Below are 8,587 nucleotides of genomic sequence, written 5' to 3' on the forward strand. Positions count from 1 at the left end.
TGCAGAAACAAATTGAGCCTTCCTAAACTAAGATTAACACTGCCAGAACCAAGAAAGTGGAAACGGCCAAACCCGGATAAATCAGGGCACTGCACGACAAGGGGTAAAGATTAACATTCAGTTAGACCATTAAAAAACCACTTTTTAATTATGTGAAAAATGCAAATATATGATTTAAGTTTTATTTTACATCCTGCTATCTTTGAAATTGAGTGTAAAGTACTATTTTCACAAGAATTAAATAACCTCCACTGCTAACAGCTTTTTGATTTATTTTTGGTCCATTTATTTTTGGATTCCTTCTGAAAATCCCTGCCTACATTTTTCAATCAGATATTGGATATCTCTTACAGTTTTTGAGTTAGAAGAGTCCAAAGGGGCTTATACTTGTTGTTTTTTTTTTCCAATCAGTTTTTGAATATATTCTACACATTTTTCAGTAACAGTGGGTCAAAGGGCCAAACTCCTATGTAGGACTTTTTAAAAATAATTTTCATATGATTTTAATGACTGAAAGTGGAACTTTTTACTGAAATTGAATATTGTAGTCAAATCATTTGTTGTGTCCAGAATGAACTATGTTCCTGTGTTAAAGTGTGTCAAAAACTAATATTGTGTCCACACTTGCCCTAAATGAACAGTTTGACTGGCTGCATGGTATCATGCTGCGCTTGGCGAAGATTTTTATTTTATGGGGTTTCTTCTTAACCCATATTAGGAATAAAGAAACAGGCATTTTTCTTATGTCTATATCATAACTTGAGTATCTCTGAAATTTTACCCGAGTGCCATACCCAAAAAGGAAGGTATTGATTTTGCAGGTTGTGACCATTAAGGAAGATGCCATTTGGTTCTGCTCAAATTTGTCACTATCAAATCTCCGATGATGTGTCAGGCCTGAATTATGTGTCCATACTTGCCCCATCTGTTCAGGGCTGAACCTATTTAGTCTATCGAGCTAAGCCCTGCGAAGCATTTTATAACATTTATGAGATGATGGAAAATAAATGTGCAGAACGCGACAAAAGTCTTTAATTTAATTGTAGGTTGTATTTATTGAAGTTACTGCCATCGGAAGTAAAATTCTTATTAAGGTATATACTTATATTTTGAAAACCAAAATAAACAAAAGGAAACTTGTTGGTGGATATTTCTAAATTATCGCCTGAATATAGCTGAAATATTGCTGCTCGGGCGTTAAACCCCAACAATCAATCTAAATTCTTGACGTAATTTAATGACAGTTTGCAAGAATGTAGCTAAACCCCACTTACAGAGAATCACCTCGTCTGTCCATCAGATTTTCATCGTAATTAACTTCGTATGGATGAATAGGGCATATGTTGTAAATCTGATGTCAACTTCCTTTTTTGTTGGTCTGGGTATTTTTATTTTTTTTTTTCAATTATGGATTGATAGAGAAATTATTGTCACAATAATCTCAGCTGGCACTGGCCAAATTTCAATAAAAGAACAGCGTTCCAATGTCCCCCGCGTAAAAAGATTCATTTCAAACTTTAAATTCACCAAAATTTTCTAAGTCCAAGGACCATAACTTCAGTAAAAATCACTCTACCATAACCAGAGTCGAACATAATATGTAACTTCTCGTAGTAAGACTATGAGTAAGATAAGACCAATTGGTAAAAGCGTTACACACAAAAAAGTGCGGAAAACTTTAAATTCACTGAAATTTTCTCAATTCAAGGGCCGTAACTTCTGTAAAAATTATTCAAGCATAACCAGAGTCGAACTTATCTGTAACTTCAAAAATAAGACTACATACAAGAGATAGAATTAATTGGTAAAGGCGTTACAAAAAAAGTGCAGAAATCTAAATTCACTGAAATTTTCTAATTCCAAGGCCGTAATTGTAAAAATCATTCAACCATAACCAAAGTCGAACTTAATCTGTACCTTCTCACAGTAAGACTACATACAAAAGATAAAATCAATTGGTAAAAGTCTAAGGGCCGTAACTGCTGTAAAAATCATTCACAACCTGTAACTCTTCGTAATAAGACTACATAATATCAAAAACAAACTTATTAGGCAGGAGCATTACAAAAAAGTGCGGAAAACTCGGACGGACTGACGCCTGACATTTCCATGTCCCCTCGCAACGCGTCGCAGGGGACAAACATGGCATGTGACTATGTAGATGTGGCTTGTACAGTGAGCAATTTTGGTTGCTTTCCGAATTTAACTTTCTGTTCCGACGTAGCGTACGGTGTTGGTGTCACATTTCGTAACGCCGAAATCGGCAAAGTTTCGACGTCTTTTTTTGTATTGTGAGGTACATCGTTCTATAATTGTTACATGTAAAAAGAAATGTACTTATATAATGTTTTACATAAAATAACACAAACGACACGTTTTATTATTTAATTATCCGATTCGATATTAATTTTCCGTACGTTTTGGTCAATTGAAATGATCAGGTTACATCCTGATACGGTAAATAGTTTGGCATCAACCATTTAAAAATGATTTGAAAGGAATTTTATCCTATGAGAAAGGTATTATGAAAACAAGTTTCGTGATGCGCTAAAAAAGGTAAAGCACCCTCACTAAAACAGAAAGCCAACAAACCTTCAAGCAAAAAAGTCAGCAAACCCCACTTCCCGCCACCAAATATAAAATTGTGGAAGCGTGTAAAGTGAATTGATTTCTATCCTATTTGGTTTTATATCTCTAATGTAGATGTATGTTGATATTTCCGAATACATGTACTCGTTTCGGAATTCTAAGGTCTGTTACTAAACATAAAACATTGCTTAACATTTCGAGAAAACGAAACCTTGGCAAAGCTCCCTCTGAGAAAATTTGAGAGTGAAATCTCCCGTTTTTATTATACGACGAAAAAAACTTGCGGTCGTATAATGTTAAGGCACAGTCGTCGTGGTCTGGTGGCAATTCATTTCCGTGCGATAACTTAGTTATGGTTGACGAATTGTTCTGAAATGTTGATATGATTTTACCAACAACTAAGAAGATTCCTATTTAATTTAGACTTTGTTGCCCCTGCCGCTTTAGAAAAAGGGGTCAAGCATGGTAAAAATACGCGTTTTATTAAAACCCATGTAGATTGTTTTGTGTTCGATTTCAATTATTCTATTTTTAACGTGTTCTTTATTTAATTCGGGTAAACAAATGTATAGCAAATTTTATGCGTTTTCAAGTTATAGGGGGTCATATTTGGGCAACGCCCAAAAACATTTTCATAACTTTTTTTTTCGAATTTTTTTTACTTAATTGGATTCTTCATTGGATTCCTCATCAATAATCCTGCCTGCATTTTTCAATCAGATTTCGGATATCTCTTTCGGTTTTCGAGTTATAATGGGCCAAAAAGGCCACACCAGAATAAATCTTTTTTTTTTTGTTTTGGTCCGATTTGAAAAAAAAAATATTTTTGCAATATTTGTACAGCTTCTTATAGCTAAAATAATTGTCAAGAGGTAACTAAGACGATCATGAAATACGTTGATTTTAAAATATTTCACTAGAGAATGTGCAAGCGCGTGTCTACACATTTCAAAATACTTTGATACAGACACGCTGATCCCGATTTCACCAGGACATCATTGCATATGAACAGACAGGAGTGCGCGCAAGGGAGGGGGCTTTCTTTTTCCTGTTTTCTTTTCAATATTTCTTTCATTATCGGCTAAAAATCACTAATTCCACTTTCCATAGGATTTCACAATATTCAAAGGCTTCTCTGGACTTTACCTTAACTTTAACCTGCAGAGGACTATATATCAGCATGATTCTACATATGTCAGCTCACAATCCTCAGAATGGCATGTGGGGTTAGCAGACTTGCAGTGCAGTACTGGTCACCGGAAGTGAAGGGTCTATAAATAGCATGGGAAATCCCAGTGTTTTCACAAGATAAGGGTATATTTTAAAATCATTATGGAGATTAGGCTTCACATCACAAGAAGCAAAATGCACCTATAAAATGTACAGAAATGTTTTTCCTTTCAGAAACTGTTTAAATTTTTTAAATAAGATGAGAACTTTTTTCACAGCACTATGAGGAACAGGGGTAATTTCTACGTAGGACTATTTTTGCGTACGTTCCAAATGCTCATTGGTTGAATTGGTGGTCTGTAACCTATCTTATCAGATTCGCTAAAATCGTATTTTTTTTATTCATTACATCCACAGCCGTCTTAATTTAATCTGGTATCGTAACTTTTTAATATTTTTTTATTATTTTTAAAATTGACGTTTTAAAAAAAGTTTTTACGTCGCAAAACAGAACGTTACTTTGGAAACGTCAAAACTGCGCTTTGTGACATTTTTGTTAGACACAGTTTTACATATATATATATATATAACCCATTTGTTAAGCCAAAGAAAAAATGAAATGATAAAACCATAGAGGAGGATGAATACATTTTTAAGTATACGAAGAAATCGACTCAACACCATTAGCCTTTCTGAACAATTCGTTCGAATTTCGCATGCTGTACGCGTTAATAAATAAAATATGCAAATTTCAGATGTTGTGACATTTTGGTTAGACACAGACAAAATGCTGCGCTAAAATACATGTTCAACCAAATACCATTATTTTTAGAATATACTATCTGCAGCATATATACATGTAAAATTCAAGATTTTATTTTATTAGTTCACTCAAAACTAACGAAAAAAGGCTTTTGATAAAGACCGGGTAGCATGCAACGTGTAGAAAACGTCGGGAAAAAGACAACGTGAAAGCACAACATACGTGCGTATTTATCTACTATTAGACAATAAAACTCATTATTATTTAGAATAAAAATGATATTCTGAATATTTACACAGTCTTTTAAGCGTGAATACACTTTGGTAAAAATACTATTCGTTGTTATATTTTACAACCGTAAGCAAGAAAGTAGCCAATGACCAACGTCGAAAAAATTAAGATTTGTAACATAACTGAAATGTGGACAAAAAGGCTTTCCACTAAAAGACTGATTGAAAATTTTGTATACATTTTCACTGGGGTTATGTAATAAATTGTAAATATAGTTAATAATAGTCCCGATTAAAAAAAGCTGTTCGCATAACTTTTAAAAAAATGTCTAATATTTTGTCTTCAATCGATTTCTCTCCATTTTTACAATGTCCACATCAAAGGGGTGACATTTGTGATATTGTAATACGCTTTAATTTTATCATTACGTCATGAAAAATATCACGTCGTCTGCAGCACAAACTGCTCTTTCTAAAAAAAAAGTTTGTCTTATCAAAATACGCCAAGAAACCACTTAAATATATTGGTGAATTGGAAAGTAAGCATTTCTTAATGTTAACTGTCCACATTTGAAAATGGACGTTCTTGTGATCAAATAGTGCTTTCCCTCCACAATTAATGGCATCTTTCAAAGATTTATGATTATAATCCTACAATAACCATTTTCGAACATTTCAGTATCTATATTGTCTTTGATAACTCCATATTCTAATAGCAACAATTAAGTTTTCGAAACCTGCCCCGGTTCAGTCAAATGTGACACCAACAACGTACGCAACGTCTCCGCATTCAAAGGGTGTATACCTAGCACGACAAAAAAGCAGCTTAAATATTGCCCATAATACTTAGTCTAGATTACTTAACTACAAATTCATATTAAATGTCCCCGGTTAAACTACTGTCTACTTATAATGGTTTCCATCTATGCCTTTTCATTACCAAACTAAGAAATTTTATCATAAATATTTTCGAGGTAAAGAAAAAAACAATGAATAATAGAATCTCTTTCAAAAAGATGGGTAATCATCAGTTGACCATAAAAAATTGGGGTACTGACAAAATGCACCGTTACGGTAAGTATCCTCGTTTTTTATAGAAATTTCTGCCAAGTATAATACTAACAAAAAAAAACAAAAACAAAAACAAAAAACAGTCATTCACCATTTGACCTCTTAGCGGACATTATTATTGTTCGACGGAGGAAGAGATGGCTTAGGCATACCCCACGCTCAGTACCCACTTTCCCGCAAAAAACATTCCCTTCATTGCTGGTGTAACAGTTATCATTATTTTTCTTTAATCATCACTTATTAACTGGCATCGTCTGCTTGTGTCGTACTTCCGACTGAGTCACTGTTTAACGACAGTTAAATGAGTTTTATAATAAATTAAGCCCACTACAAATGGACAAAAAACCTAATAAACCCCTTGAAACGTTCACGTTTCCCATTTTAGCGTTCGTGCATCGTTTATCGTGCATTTACACATCGTTTTGTGTCCGTATAAGGTAGTAGACCTGGGGTATCCCAAAATTTTCCCACAATTCAATTTTCTTTAAATTTGTACATGGTATTACACTAACTGATTCAACTGTTATTTTTATATTTTTTGCTATTATCAATTTATATATCTTCATGAATTTTCATTTTCTATTTTTTCTTTCTTCATTTTTTGTTAATATTATTATTGTTCGTTCGTCTATCGTACGTTTAAACGCACGCAGTGACCGTTCGTCCATCGTGCGTTTAAACATACACTAGGAGCGTAAACGTGTTTATCGTGCGTTTATACGCACGACAGGAGCGTTCGTTTATCGAGCGTTTGGTGAGTGTTTAGGTATCGTGCGTGCGGGAAACCTAAATGTCTCAAGGATTGTAACGACATCAATTGTACACCCAGTATCACACATACAAAAGTTTGTTACACTCAGCAAACTTTTTTGTGCAAACTGTCATTGAAAATAATTGTAAATTGGACTTTATCGTCTTTTTCGGTTTATTCTAGAAATTATTGATATTTTTGGCATGTTCAACAGAATAATTTGTCCGAACGGTATTTTTAATTAGGCCATTTCAGATGCATGGTCTCAACACGGTGCGGTAATTGTGTTATGTAATTTTTCAGATTTTGTGAACTGAATGTGTAATTTCCAGTTGATTTGAAACCTTTTTTTCAAGAAGAAATCTCTTTAAAGGGTTTCTTCAAAAGGGCACAGGTTAAGTATTCAGGATTGCAATTTACTAAGGGTTTTAACAAAGTATCAAGACTCCAACTTAAGTACACGAAGTAACTCTAGTACCCCATGAACCATCTTTTCAAGTATTTTTTTCCTTTTCCGGCGATCAAAGCGACATATAGGCTAGAAACCACTAATTCCACTTCCCATAGGCTTCTATGCTAATTTCACAATATTCAATGGCTTCTCTGGACTTTACCTTAACTTTAACCTGCAGAGGACTATATATCAGCATGATTCTACATGTCAGCTCACAATCCTCAGAATGACATGTGGGGTTAGCACACCTGCAGTGCAGTACTGGTCACCGGAAGTGAAGGGTCTATAAATAGCATGGGAAATCCCAGTGTTTTCACAAGATAAGGGTATATTTAGAAATCATTATGGAGATTAGGCTTCACATCGCAAGAAGCAAAATGCACTTATAAAATGAACAGAAATGTTTTTCCTTTCAAAAACTGTTTAAATTTTTTAAATAAAATGAGAATTTTTTTCACAGCACTATGAGGAATAGGGGTAATTTCTGCGTAGGACTATTTTTGCGTACGTTCCAAATGCTCATTGGTTGCATTGGTGGTCTGTAACCTATAAGGAAGTAGCTTGACGAGTACGATTCTTCCACTACTAAGGCCTTCGTCAATTAATGTACTAGCAACAATTATTGAATTTATATAAGTATAATTTAGATGTAAGTAACAAATTATCACAATTAAAGCACAGCATTTTTCCCCACATATCTATAAAAATCGCAACTTTCAACATTAACACAATATTAAAATCTGTATCTTAAGAAATCTTTATCTTTTTAATCTCTAAAAAAACCTTTTAAAAATAACACATTAGGCGTAATTTAGGTATCTAAAAATAACCAAAATAAAAGCACTTAAGGAGGTAGACCTAGGGTAAGGGGCATAACTTATGAAATCAGTGATATGTTTGCATCATACACAATTTCACCTAAGCCTCTCAAGCTTCCATTTGAAGCAGAATAAAATGAATCCAAGTTAATTAGATACTTACATAAGATTGATGTAAAATGCTGCATACAAACGTTCCAGTGATTTTTAAGAGTTCTTTCCCTTACCCTAGGTCTACCTCCTTAAAATGATCATTAGATAAGAACTAATCAATATTCTACATGTACAATAAACTTGGAGGTAATGAGTAATGTAGATTTCTATCTAATCTTAATGACTCCATGTAAACACGTAAAAATAAAAAGGAGACAAAAGAACTATCAAAATGAAATTATTCTATTAAGAAAATTATTACAAAAGCAGCCTACGTGATAGAAAAAAAAATGCGCAGTGTTACTCGAATAAAACTGATTGGTCATATAATGATCTGAATATACCTGAAATACCAAACCTGACAAAAGAACATTAAATGTCATTGTTTATTTCATGGGAAATATACAGTAATTAAAAACATCAGCCAACTAGTATAACTGTGTTATCCAATTCACAACTAATAAATTATCAGTCTTTTAGAAATTAATTGACTGTCTTTAAGATGTTCTTGCTTGAGATATGTAGCAAAGGAATGGAGATAACCATTGATGCACATGGATCTGTTTTTCGCTACTTCTTTGAGGTTAA

This window comes from Perna viridis, chromosome 1, assembly GCF_037379345.1.
Source record: "Perna viridis isolate PV_CMFRI_1.1 ecotype Kerala chromosome 1, ASM3737934v1, whole genome shotgun sequence".
NCBI classification, from domain to species: Eukaryota; Metazoa; Mollusca; class Bivalvia; order Mytilida; family Mytilidae; genus Perna; species Perna viridis.